Consider the following 13,626-nt stretch of genomic DNA (forward strand, 5'->3'; position numbering starts at 1 on the left):
CTCCATTGCTATAGCAGTGCAATAAGATGACACAGGCCTCCATCTGCCAGCTGTCCATGGCACATTCTGATCTTCTTCACATTAAAAAAAGGTCATTGCCTCCTTCTGCCCCTCTCAGATAACAGACAAATGCAATCCCAGTACTATTGCATAGATTTTTGTCTCTGAACCACATCTAAACGGGGGCTGTCTTGGTGTGCAGGGAGTGTTTAAGTGTCATTACTTTCCCATTCACCGCATGTGCCAAGGTCGTCAGGCGGTATAATGAGATTTTAGCATCCAATGACTCTCTTGAATGCTGCTCTATTAGTTATGTAAAGCAGGCAGACCCAGGTTACTGACATTACTGAAGTGCTTGTATTAGCTCTTTAAAAGTTGATATTTTACACAAAGTAAAAAATAGGAGGCGATGCCGTTCGTTCAAAAACATCCTTCTTCTGAAGAACACAGTAAATATTTGGCCATCGTATTCTATGACCTTGTCACTCACAACAAACATATGCAGCAGTGTTGTCGTCGTATCCTTAATAAAGCCAGGATGTGTGAACTGAACTAGCCTAAGAACAGTTGCAGTAGTAAGCAATAACACACTCTTTCGGTTCACAGTAATGCCTTGCTTGACCAAGTCCTTCTGCATTCCATGAGGTTTTCTCTGCCTTGATGCTCATCATGCTTTGTCTTCAGCAGCCTGAGGCACTCTCTTTGCAGCAGGGGGGCATCTTCCTAATGTATTTATGGATACTCTTGTTTCATGTTTTGGTCAAGGCTCTCTAACACTCACTAATCCATTCCTTTCCTCTTTTATTGGCTCGTATAGAGTCTCAAGGCGATGGACTTTGGATGCACACAAAAAAATATAGCCTGAACTAAAAAGTTCGGCAAGTTCTGTCTCGCAGAACTGAAAGTTTATAAAAAGTTAATAGAGACATGTCTTAGGGCTGCACAATGTATCGTAACTCTATCGTCATCGCGATATTCGGCAAACGTCAACGCATATGGAATCATTTCGTAATATCATGCAGCCCTACCATGGAACCAATGGAGCAAGATCAAGATTGTCCGATTCATACAAACCACCCAAGCAACTGTCAACAGACTGACTTCTGGTGGAACAACTAATGGAAACACACAAATAAATGTACAGAAATCAAAGCAGGGCGCGCCTGCTTGTTTGTTTTGCTATGCAACACTCGAGTTTGACCAGTTTATATTTATATTTAACTATTTATGTCGACAGAGCCATAAAACTGACATATGCTGTGCTGATGTATTGAATACCAGCACAGTGTGACTCATATTATCCACTCAACTTGGCTGATGCCTGAGAGCAGCGTCCATGTTGGGGATCATTTAGAGAGTCCTTCATGATGAGGATTGTCCTGTCTTGTGATAGCCAGTTGGGGTGTGCGTGTTAGCTCAATTATTTGTGTTGCCAGGTGATCATGAATCATCGGTAGCTTTGCCAGAGAGTCTGCCTAGCTTGTCACTGTGCTGTCCAGGTTTTCATGCCTGATACATGTTGCTGGACGTGACTGTCATGACCCTGTTCTGCAACTCTGTAAACCAACCGACGTCCCTGCAGACTCCTGCGATCTTGGCACCCAATAATGTCCTTCTTACACCTAAGCCTTTCCGGGATTACTAGTGCAGTGGCATCCAGTGTGTGCTCATTGTCGCTGGTGTGGATATTGACTATGGCTGTGTTGAAATCTCCTCTGATGGGACTTGTGTGTGTGTGTGTGTGTGTGAAATTGGGGAGTCACATTCAGGGTTTAACCACGTTTGCACAAGGCAGAGTGGAATCCAAATGCTAACCTCAGCACACTAACAAGCTCACATAGATTTTCCGGCATCACGTTTGTTTTGTGGCCAGGTCCGAGCAGGTTTTGAAAACATCGGCCTTTGTGGCATTCACAGTTTGCCGCGACAACAAAATTCATTTATCGGGGCGAATTGCAGATCAGAGTTCTTCCAAATTTCGGCCACATAATAGCATCCACACAAAGCGTTTTGAGCTCTTTCAATTTGGATGTAGGACATTCCTGACATTGCCAGTGACAGGTCTCTAAGCTGATCTGAGTTATGTTTCATGCTCCGCTGTGTGCCTGGATTTTAAAACTCCACTCAACCATTCAGGGTTTAAATTGTCTGTGAAATAGTTCACCTACAAACACGCATTGTGCACTGCATAACAACAGTGGGGTTAGCAAGTGAAACGGGGCATGAATTCCTGATGTGCTGAAATGTCATTTGAAATCAACACTGCAGCATAAAATCGACTGGCAAAAAAAGAAAGAGACCAAAAAAAAAGAGATCTCCTGCACCATAAACATACTGTAGTTTGCCCATAGTGACTTCTGTTCTACTTGTGTCATCAAACATGTGAAATCATAATCTCTGTGGAGAGGAGAGGTTTGCCGGAGGCATCATGAGACTGAGCAGTGAGATTATATTTTGGGAGCACACCATGCTATGCTCTCTGTGTTTTGCTGGTGTTTCTGCCCGATTCAGTTTGGTACTTGTAGATGAGAGGGGCTGGATTTATCTTAAAGAAGAATTAGGATGAACTCGTCTGCGGCATTCATAGAGGACGCGATGATAAAAGAGTTGACTTGGAGTTCAACTGAATGCAACTGCACAGAGTCATCAAACAAGCGTCGTGTGGTTGAGCAATGAGATTTAGTCTATTTTAGACCGTTATCTTCAGACTTCTGAACGTCCACTGTACATCATTTAGGAACGTTTTTTTAGTATAAATTGAATAAGGTCACTCCTTTGAGGGAAATCACCCCCACAGTTCTGCTGCTACTGATGGATTTATTAACATATCAACAAACAAATACATGGCAACACAAAACACACACAAAAATTCACCCTTGATACACACATACAGGTAAATGTGCAAGACTGAGCCTAAATTAAATGTACCTTGCTTTCCTTTCCGACAATTTCCACGAAAACAAAAAATACTTGCCATTGGGCAGTTTAAAGAATACTTCCCATTATAGTTTATACGTGTATAATTGCTTTAAAATTTAATTGTTTGGTTTCCGTATAATTAGAAATAGCCTTTTTTTGGTTTGTATTTAAGCTTATTTTACAGAATGCTACTATCTTGTGCCAACGTGTTTCTATGGCAGCACAAACATTTTGGGAACGGGACATGTGAAAGGTCGAGTCCTCCATACGTCGCAATCTGCACTGTCGCCGTGACGTTCAGCTAACGAATCATCAAAAACCTCCATGATCTGAGATCATGCATAACACACTATCACTGTTAGGTTTTAAACCGCTTTGATTCGCGCTCAAAGCTTTGAAGTGGGATGAGAGGGACGGCGTAGCAGAATCACGCTGAAGGTTTTGAATCTTACAGATAAACAAAAAGCTCCCGTGAATGTATGCAAATTACACGCACTGTAATATTTAATTTCCATGGCGGTTATTGTTGGTACTCGATGACTGGACTGCCTTCTCTCTGTTCTCAGTCATTCGATGACATGAGTTCATTTCCGATTGTTGTGTCTGGAAACTCTGTGATCGTGTGGGTAGAGTTTCTGCCATGAGCTGACTGAGCTGTAGCTGGTGAGCGTGCAGCGCTGAGCACTGACTGTGTTAGAAGCACTAACCACCGTGGCGTTGCTCAAAAGCCAGCATACATGCAGTCATGCCAGTGAATTTAATCCATCAGTGCTCTGCTAACTCTGATACCATAATGGCTGCTGCCACACCATTAAAGCCGTGATTTAACTCCTGTCACTGGTCAACTCCTCGTGGTCATATAGCATTTCCGAAGCCTCTGCTCGATTGCAGTGTGCACCTGTAGGCTAAGTGTGCTTGCTCAGAGGGTGGTTCCACTCCCCGCTGTGCTGAACCTGGTGTAACCTTATTAATATCACTTTATAAGCCTGCCCACAACAACTCATCCATCCACCTGTAGGTTTCTGAATTTATGTTTTGCTCAGGGGTAAATTGTTATGGTCAGTGCCTGCTTCCTCCTTGTGGAAAGCAGTGAGAGTCTGCGACTTTATCAACTTGGTATATACATGAAGAAAAAAAATGAAATGAAAACAAAAACAACTACTATAAATCACTGCTGTGCAATGATACACACCTCTGTAAGCAGGTTACAGAAGCAAAATTGGTTTCGAGGCAAAGGTCCACGGCTTTGCTTTATTTCACTTTATTCTACATAAACGCTGTAGATGAAACACTCAAAGTTAAATGTTAATCTTTGACAGATAAGCTTTGTAACACGCTAGGAAGATTTACAAGGAATTTATTCATCTCTTTAATAATCCTTTCTCAATGTAGAGCGACACAATGTAGGATTTCAACCTTCAAATAATGTCAACGTCGACTTATAACCGGGTGATTAATGAAACATTTTTATTTATACAGCACTTTTAATGAAATCCAATTCGCTCTACATTAAAAGCACAAGAATGAAAAGACAAAGTCGAATAAGTTAAACACCATTAAAAGCAATCTTGAAAAGACTCCCCAGTTGTTTTGCCTGGTCCTGGGTGGTGGCTGAAGCAGGTGGAGGATCAGAAGCTGTGGGGATGGTGAAGCAGTTCTGTCAGGTTATGAGAGGGCTTTGAAGGTGAGGAGGAGGACTTTGAACTGGATGCACCCCTGTCAAAGCCTCCGCATCACCCGCATTGGCACTATTTAACCTCTGGTCTCAGGATCCATGACACAACAAGAACCACAACATTCTAGTTTTCCACCACCCATCGCTTTTGGTGGGAGGAGAAAACAGCGGATATGGACAGCTACAGCAGTTTTTGTTTTCATTCAGTTCAGTTCCCCTCGTTTCTAAGTGGACTTTCTTTGCTTAATATCAGTTTCCAACCTCAGCACTGATGCCGGCCAATTACATTCTAAAAATGTTGTTCTGTTTTTGCAGCACAGGGCAAATTACAGGCAGATAAAGGCCAGCACAAGTGCATGCTAACAACATGACTCAAGAGTCATTAGAGCGGTTTGATTTTATTGACTGTACCTGAGCCACCTGCCAGTACTTAAAACCACGAGTCAGTGCAAACACATTTTATTCCTCCATTACCGCTGGTGCCAAAGTCACTTTTTCAGTCGATTTATTAAAACGCAAAGTAACATTAAAAAAGGGGGAAAGTGTATTAGTATTATTCACTCAGTTTCTACAGAAAGGCTCACCATGGTGGACAACATGTTAGGGTAATTACCTTAGATTCAGTATGCGCTTCAGTTATGAATTAACTAAACTTTCCTTGAGCAAACTTTTTTTTTGTAACTATGTATAGTGAGTACAGAACAGAAGAAAATTAATTATTCAGTTGATTTTATCATATTTTATTTTTTTTCTTAAATTGAAAGTTCTAACTCCTCCTATTGATGTTCAATGCTAATTATGGGGTAATTAAAATAAAAGAAATTCATACAAAACAAATTGTACACTAACAAGATAAATAAGTACAATTATTTTATTTTCAGTTTCTGAAGAATGAAAATAATTTCACAAAAATGTTTCCACACTGGGCCTTTAAGCCTCCGCTAAATCACATTTAAAGTACTGGCATCTCCTAAATGAAATCCCATTAAGTCCAACAAGTGCAGGGTCACTTGAGTTGGTAAATGAAAGTCCCATTTAGGGGTTTTGAGAGACCATGTTTGTCATTGACCTTCAAGCTTAATGGCATTGTCATTGTTGTAATGGAATCACCACACAGAAGTGGAAGGAACAAAATCACCTTTTGGTGTTAGACACTGTGTAACGAGGGACCGCGATTGCTCATGTGGAACACGTGTCTCTGTGCATGGCTGATGTGAGAGAGTGCTGGGTAAATGCCATCTGTCCTCCACCACATGGATAAACAAGCAACTGAAATGCTCTATAGGTTGCAACCTTGCTCATAAGCTGCAGCTGCAGCTGCAGGGAGAGTCAGGACGTGGGGAAACAGTTAATTAAAGGAGACAATGCATACATTCACTTCTAAACCAAATTTACCATGTGAGATCATAATGCGGTAATTATCTTTACTTAAGAGATAAAACAACCTTGATTGTTCTCTTGTTTAATGTTCTCAAAGCTGATCCTATAACTCAAACCGTGGCGATTGTTTTAAGACAGCAATGGAGGCTCAACTTCCTCTAAAATGTTATACATTACACTACTAAACGTGCGCTAGAACGTGATTATAATGTGTCACTAGTTTGTTCAGAACCAGCCGTTTGTCACAGATGACGGATTGTCTAACGTGATTTCCGTATTCCCGTAGCAGCCTCCGCATTAAAACCACTTGAATCTCAGCTTCAGCTGTTGAGCACGACGGTGATTGGACAAATGCGGCAAATACGTCACTTCCACGGAAGCTCTGCTTCTCTGGGTGTCAACGGAGCAGGGGGTGGGCTTCTGTATGCTGATTTGAGGAACTGTCTGAAAGGCGGAACCAGTTTTTGATTGACAGCGTTACAGAAACATACATGACAGTGGAGCCTTTTCTGTCTTTTCTGATTTTGTAAAGGAAGTCTGAAGACAAATACTGTAGCTTGTCGTGTGTTATTTGCTCGGGGATATAAGTCTATCATAGCATTTCAGTTTAACATAATTATCGCGTTTCCTTGTTCTAGTTGTTTGTTTGCAGAATTTATGTAAGAGTGTATGTATAAATAACTGGGCCTGAAATGAGCTTCCCCTGTTTCAAAGAGATCTCAAAATACAGGGATCTGCACAAGTTAAATCTGCCAAAACCCATCAAAAATTAACAGTATATAACAGTTTCAAATGAGCCTAAATCATATTTGCTCCATGTCTTAACATTAAGGTGCTGCTCACATGAATAACCTAATGATGTAATGATTATTATGTAACACCATTTATTACAAAATAACCCCTGGGGTCATATTAGTGCAAACATATTTGGTTGCTAATACTTGCTCAAGTGACATTTTTCCTGTTTTCCTACCACAAGAGTAGCATTATTTTGTCTATCTCTTCTGACTGGCCAACATTAAAAATAAAACTGTTGACTGGGTATGTTTTTGCTAGTGTTTAACAGTTGGTAGTTCTCTTTTCATGCAGACACATATGTTGTTGAGAACTTAGCAAGTGTGGACAGGATTATTTTTAAGACTGAGGGGGGAAAAGCACAGTTTAAAAAAAAACAACACCTACGCGTGGACTCAGCCTCACTGTCAGTAGCCTCGTCTTTAAATAACGTGCAGTTGATCTAGTGTAGCACCACATGACTGAAGCTGCAAATGTTTCATCAGCAATATTAATATAATATTACTAAAAGAATTAACTAAAACTATTAATATTAATATAATAATAATATATTAATGTATATATATTAATAATTTTAATGAAGAAAATTAGTTTTTGGGTTTTTTTTCATTTTGATAAGTCATCACTTGTTTGTTCAACATGCCACTGACAGTCATTCCCTTGAAGGAGAAAGGTCTGCCAGTTACAGCACTTTATAATTGAACCAAGATTAGAACTTAAATTATTTATTTTTTTACTTCTATTTTTAGGTTCCAGACTCAACTCAACTCAAACTTTATTTCTAGAGCACATTTAAAACGACAGCAAGTGGGTTTTAAGTGAAGATTTAAAAGTCTCTAGGGTCTGTGAGGTTATAATATAGAGGGGGAGACTGTTCTAGAGTGAGAGGGCAGCCGCAGCAAAGGTCCTGTCACCTTTAGACTTAAGTTTAACACAACCAACACTATCTGTTGTTTTAATGGGACTGAAAACGCTTGTTTGTTGAGTTTGTTAAATACCTACGCACACTAATTGAAAGTGCTAACACAGTGATAAATAAAGCTAGTAAGGTGGACAGTTGAAAATGTATAATAATACGTGTGTTATTATACACTGTTATTTTCATTACATTAGCATTTGTGTCGTGCTGAAGACCGTCAGTGAAACGTGAGTATTGTAAACTGACAGTTTGGCTGATGTGAAGGAGCAGTTGGGGGTATCACTCTGTATTTTATTATTTGCTTTTCCAGCCAACGACGCAGTCCACTGCTTCCAAAAAATCAATGCAATTCAACAACATCCCCAATTTGTTTGCACACAAAGTGCTATCAAGTTTGTTAGATGGAATGCGATTAGTTTTCTTAACACTTGGCAACCTTAAACCACAATAATGAAGTGGGTAAAAGCAAGATTTGTTAGAGCCCATTGATAGAAACAACCCACAAAACACTTGCATTCTCTGTGGGTGTTAGAACAAATTTTTTTTTAGAGCAGAATAAATCCACCTAAGTGTCTCTTTTTGGAGAATGAAGGCTTTTCGTTCTGCAGCACTTCTGGGGGAGTGGTTGCAATGTCTGTCACTTAATCAGGACATAAAGGACTCTCTTTAGGGTCTGATACAATAGATCATCACTGCTTGCACCTATGTCTCTATTGTTGATTAAATTTGTACATTCACTGCTTGATTTAAAATAAGGTTGCCATGAACTTGATGTAGCACACAGGCACTTATATCCTGAACCCATTCATTTGGCTTTATTCTGCTCATTTCTTTGGCGCATGAATATCTCCCATTATGGCTAACTGCTAACCGCTGGACTTCAGAGGCTTAGAAACAAGAAGATGACATCTATTTTTATTTACAGTGGAAATTTTTATAGAAAGATTAATTACCGCTCATGAATTGTGATATAAACTCAGAATTCCAAGCTCCATTTTATCGTCACAGTCTTATACCTGTACCAGTTTCAATCTTGCGATTGTGCAGCAATCAGAAAAATGATGGGGTACAAATTAAGGGACTATTGGATTCTCAACCCGTCCAACAAATCCCTGGAAATCGTGCAATTGAGATCGATAGCTGATATTTTGAAAGTGACAACTGAGTCTCAAAAGAAAGAGTGCACAATTGGTGCTGCAAAGGTCAGAGGAAGAGATAGGAAAAAAAGCGGGGAAACAAAAAAAAAAACTGTTAAGGAGACGGCAGCAGAGAGGACAAATTGTGTTTTGAGGGCATTATTGTGCAACGTACTTTTATCAATGACAATGACTTTGTTTCATGTGATTCTCCACAGCCTCAGCATCCTCACCGATTGCAGTTTAGAGACATTTTTTCTAGTCCGTTGCAATTTTTCCTCTTATAGGGCAAAAGTCTATTCACTCGAACTGAAAACAGCAAGAAAGAGCTTGAACATGAGCATGGAAAATATTATCTGATTCTGATTCGTGTGGACGAATCCCTGTTATATGTGATTTTGTGTCCTTGTCCGTAGAGGGTTGAATGTCAGAGCGTTGCCACTGACTTTATTATTATGATTTGCATTTCCACCTTCTGCATCACTGATTGAGAGGGCCAAAAAAAGAACCCCCTTAAAAGGTCAACATCTGGTGACTTGGCTTTCCTTTACGTCACAGCCGCTAACGCACAGTCGCTTGGAAGAAATGTGTCAAAAATTGGGGGAGCACCAGAAGCTCACCTTTGTACACTGAGGTCAAGTCTTTAACTATCAACTTCCCGTAAATAATTAATCTGATAAATACATAAACTTGGAATGTGGAAGTCAAACATTATACTTTGAAAGTCTACCTTTTTTCGTTCCTGTTTTTCCCTGCTGTGAACTGAAGATGTAAGAGTGTCATTCAACGCTAACAGGTGCCTCTTGGCTCATCAGCTGTCACTGCCGTTAATCCTTTCAGATAATGCTGGATGTTTCCACTCACATAACTGTGTGGCCCTCCTCCCCAAACCCCCAAACCTCCCCCTCCCCTGACAAAGAGAAAGCAGTTGCAGGATCGCTGGAGAGGTCCCAGATGTCTTTATCTTAGCACCATTTCACCGCGTCCTTCACTTTCTTCCACATCTTTCCTTGCCTCGTAACTGTTTGTTATTCAGCCCGTGTGAGTCTCTCTTCATCTGCTCATGCCTCTCTTCCTCCTGAAGACTGATTTGACAACCTCCCCCCCTCCTCCTCCTCCTCCTCTCAACCCCCAATCTGTCCCCCTTGTCTCTGCCTTCTCGGTCCCAAGGTCTCATTTTTGAGCCAAGGTGGAACGCGTGTTGACAGCGTCATCACTCAAAATAAGCAATGTCGTTTTAATATCTCATTTGACTGATATTTGCAAAAAGAAAAAAACGATCAATGCAGGGATTTTGAAGGACTTGTTTTGTGCAGCTTTTTGGTAGGATTTTTTTTTTTCTTTTAACTTAGAGGAAGAAAGAAACCCAAATAATATAACTCTCTGGACATATTGTTATGATATCTCTTCAAGAACTGCAGAACATTGGAACTTGAATGTCACTGAATATGGGTTGTGACCAAAAAAAAAGGTTAAAAAAATTATAATTATAATTATGGTCCTTCTTTTAATGTTACGAATCAATTGGATGATGCAAATATGCTGCGGGGAGGTTTTCCTCAAACTCTCATCAAAGAATCTCACAGGACTCTTTGTAAAAGTAATAAAGTGTAAGGTTACTTTACATTTACTTTGTCAAAATAATTTCTTTATATGTTATAAGCAGCCTCATGGTTTGTTTGTTTTACAGTTCAATATTTAAAAATTGTAAAAAATGAATAGATTTATAGGGGTGTTGTGTCTAGAGTGGTGTAGTCAGGTTTGTGACCTGGTCCAACCGAGAGACTTTCTTTATACAGTTCCTCCCACAGTCTAAAAACATGCAGATGAGGTGAATTGGACTCTATAAATTGACCGTAGGTGTGAATGAGAGTGTGAATGGTTGGTTGCTCGCCCTGTGTCATACAGGATTGGCTCCAGTGGCCCCCCCACGACCCTCAAGTGGAGGATGAAGCGATGAAGACTGGCCCTGACCCCTGGGTGATGGATTGTCCTTAGACACTGGACAACAAAAAAGTACCTTCCCGTTTAATGAGTGGCTAAGTAAATGACTAATGTGGCCAATTACTGTTAATTAGTTACAGTTAATCTGGAAGGTAAACAATAGACAGGAACTGGTCTCTACGTGACCACAATATTGAATAGTTAATTATAAAATACTAGTCTCACCTTGTGATAGTGGTCGTTGTACTGTTTTTGTTACTCAATAAAAAAGAGGCAAGAATCATGGGGAAAATGAAAGACTTTAGAATTTGCACAATTTAAAAAGGTCACAGGCAGACTTTAGTGCATATAGAGAAAAAACACGTGTACTTAAATGTTACCAACACGTTTTATTTAACACAGCGCTACAGCATGATGCAAAGCTCACTGAGCACATTTTGACACAGAAACCTTATGCTGAACACATCTATGGCATTTTGCTCCTGCTGAGTGAGTTTCTGCCTCCAGAGGAACAGCATGCAACAAGACCTTTTCCCTTCCCAGAAACACCTACCCTTTTAACGGTGTTCACATATTCACCCCTGGAAGTTACCCTGTGAAACCACTTACTGATCTGTTGGTAACAGAGCAGGACCAGTGGAGCATTTATGGGTTAGGCGGGCCTCACGTTCAGGCAACACAGCAGTGATTATGAGGCAGCGGCAAGTGCTAATCTTTAACTTCACACTTTTTTTGAGCTGCAGGCCAATATTACATCCTCCTGCAGCACCACGAGCTGTAACACGCACGCACACACACGTAAACGTAAACTCCATCAGCAGGTTTTTTTTTTGTGAACTTGGTTTCTGTTGGAACCTTTGCGTAACTGTGTGGTCATTTTATTCTGACTTTGATTTTGGATTTGGAGTTACAGTTTGTTTGTGAGCAGCATAACTGATTTTTTTTTATTGATTTTGGTGGTGACCTTCCTTCTATTTCTTAGAGTGCTTTCTCTAGTTATTCCCTCTTTTGCTCGGAAATCACTTACAACAATTCTCGTCAGGTCAACTTCCTTCCTTTGTCCAGTTGACCGTCCCTGTTAAGGTCTGTACCACCTTGATGTGGCTTCACTTGTGTTCAATTAATCCTGCCTCCTGTGTGCACCCAGTCATCCATGTCAACCCTGTCCTCTCTTTCACTTAAATATTCCTTTATACTTATCTTGCACAAGATGCATCTAATTCATTGTGCTCTATGAATGTGTTGGTGGTAAAAAAAACAAACAAACAAACAAAAAAACAGACAATAGTGAGATGTTTTGACAGCTTGTCAAGTTTCTCCCAATGGAATTATCTATTTAAAAAAAAAAGAAAAGCCACCATGTATCATCTTTGTCACAGCCGTTCTGCACAAGCTCACCATCAGCACACATTTATTTATTTGTTTTGAAACAAAGGTTAAACTGTGGAAATGCTATAATATTTAGCTAAATACTTCAAGTGACAACCTTAGTGTTGATGTTATGAGGAGGATTATATTCTCAGTCACAGACTTGTATGTGTATGAAGTATAGTATGCATTGTTCTCTTGCCAGAGATGGTGATCACGTTTTCTTCATCTCACCATTTCAGTTTAACATTAAATGACTTGACTTGTTGTTTTGTGGATTGAGTATTTGTACATTTTCTGACATTTTCTGTATCCACATAATGACTCTCACTGATTTTCTTTTCCCTCCACAAACACCACAATGGTAGTAATTGTGGCTCTGATTGAAATTGAACTGAAATTGAATGATTGCCATTGAATTTGTTTCAGACATTTATTTCCACGCCTCCGGGTGACTGTAATCAACTTTGCTGATCCCTTAATCATTGTCTGGTGTGTGTTTCAAATTGTGCAGTGGGTTTTGGTTTCCAACTGAGCAGGTGGAGCGCTGACAACACCCATCACCATATTGGCTATAGCTTGTTGTGGTCATACATATAATACAATAAAGCAAGGTGGTCACTATGTGGGAAGCGTTTAGCTCGGAACTTAAAGCAACGATAAAGCTGGAGACTTATAAGCTCCAAAAAGGGGGAAAAGGCAGATTTGGATAAGCCGTGCATGTATAAGTCCACAATCAAAATAAACAACAGGCGTTTTCCTTTGCTTTTTTTTCATGAGAAAGAAAAGCGGAGGTTTTTGCTTTGTAAACCCTGACTCTTGCTTGATTTGATGGCCAAGTGTGACACTGATGAGTGCTGAGACTCTGGACCTTCTGCTGAAAATTAAACATATTTTATGCATGTCTAAAACCCGCTATAAAAATATGCCATGGTCCCATGAAAGGACTTGTATTAGGTGCCCTGTACCACAGGTAGTGGTTGTGCTGGTGGCACACTGACCCACAACCACATCCAATAAAACCCAATTCCAAAAGCACATTTAAAAACAACAGCAATTGACCAAAGTGCTGTACAGCAGTAATAAGATATATAGAGAGACGTAAAAACAAACAAATGAATTAATACAAGTCATTAAATCCTGTGTGAAAACAACTGTATCTCACCAAGAAAGTGCAAAATAGAAGACTCACGCTGTCAAACAGGTGAGTGTTTAAAGGAGATTTAAAGTTAGAGAGTGAAGGGACTTCTCTGATGTGTAATGGTAGTTTATTCCGCAACTGTGAAAGTCCAATCCCTTCTAAGCTTCAGCTGCAATTTAGGAACAACTAAAAGAAGCAGATATGGCTGCAGCAAGTGAGAGAGGACGGAGCGAGACCATTTAGACACTTATATGAAATTATTCTGTAATGCACTGGGAGGCAATGGAGGGAGATGTATCTCACGCCTGTGCGTCCTTTTAAAAAGGCGAGCGGACGGGCATGATACACA

This window comes from Solea senegalensis, linkage group LG2 (genome assembly GCF_019176455.1).
Source record: "Solea senegalensis isolate Sse05_10M linkage group LG2, IFAPA_SoseM_1, whole genome shotgun sequence".
Lineage (NCBI taxonomy): Eukaryota > Metazoa > Chordata > Actinopteri > Pleuronectiformes > Soleidae > Solea > Solea senegalensis.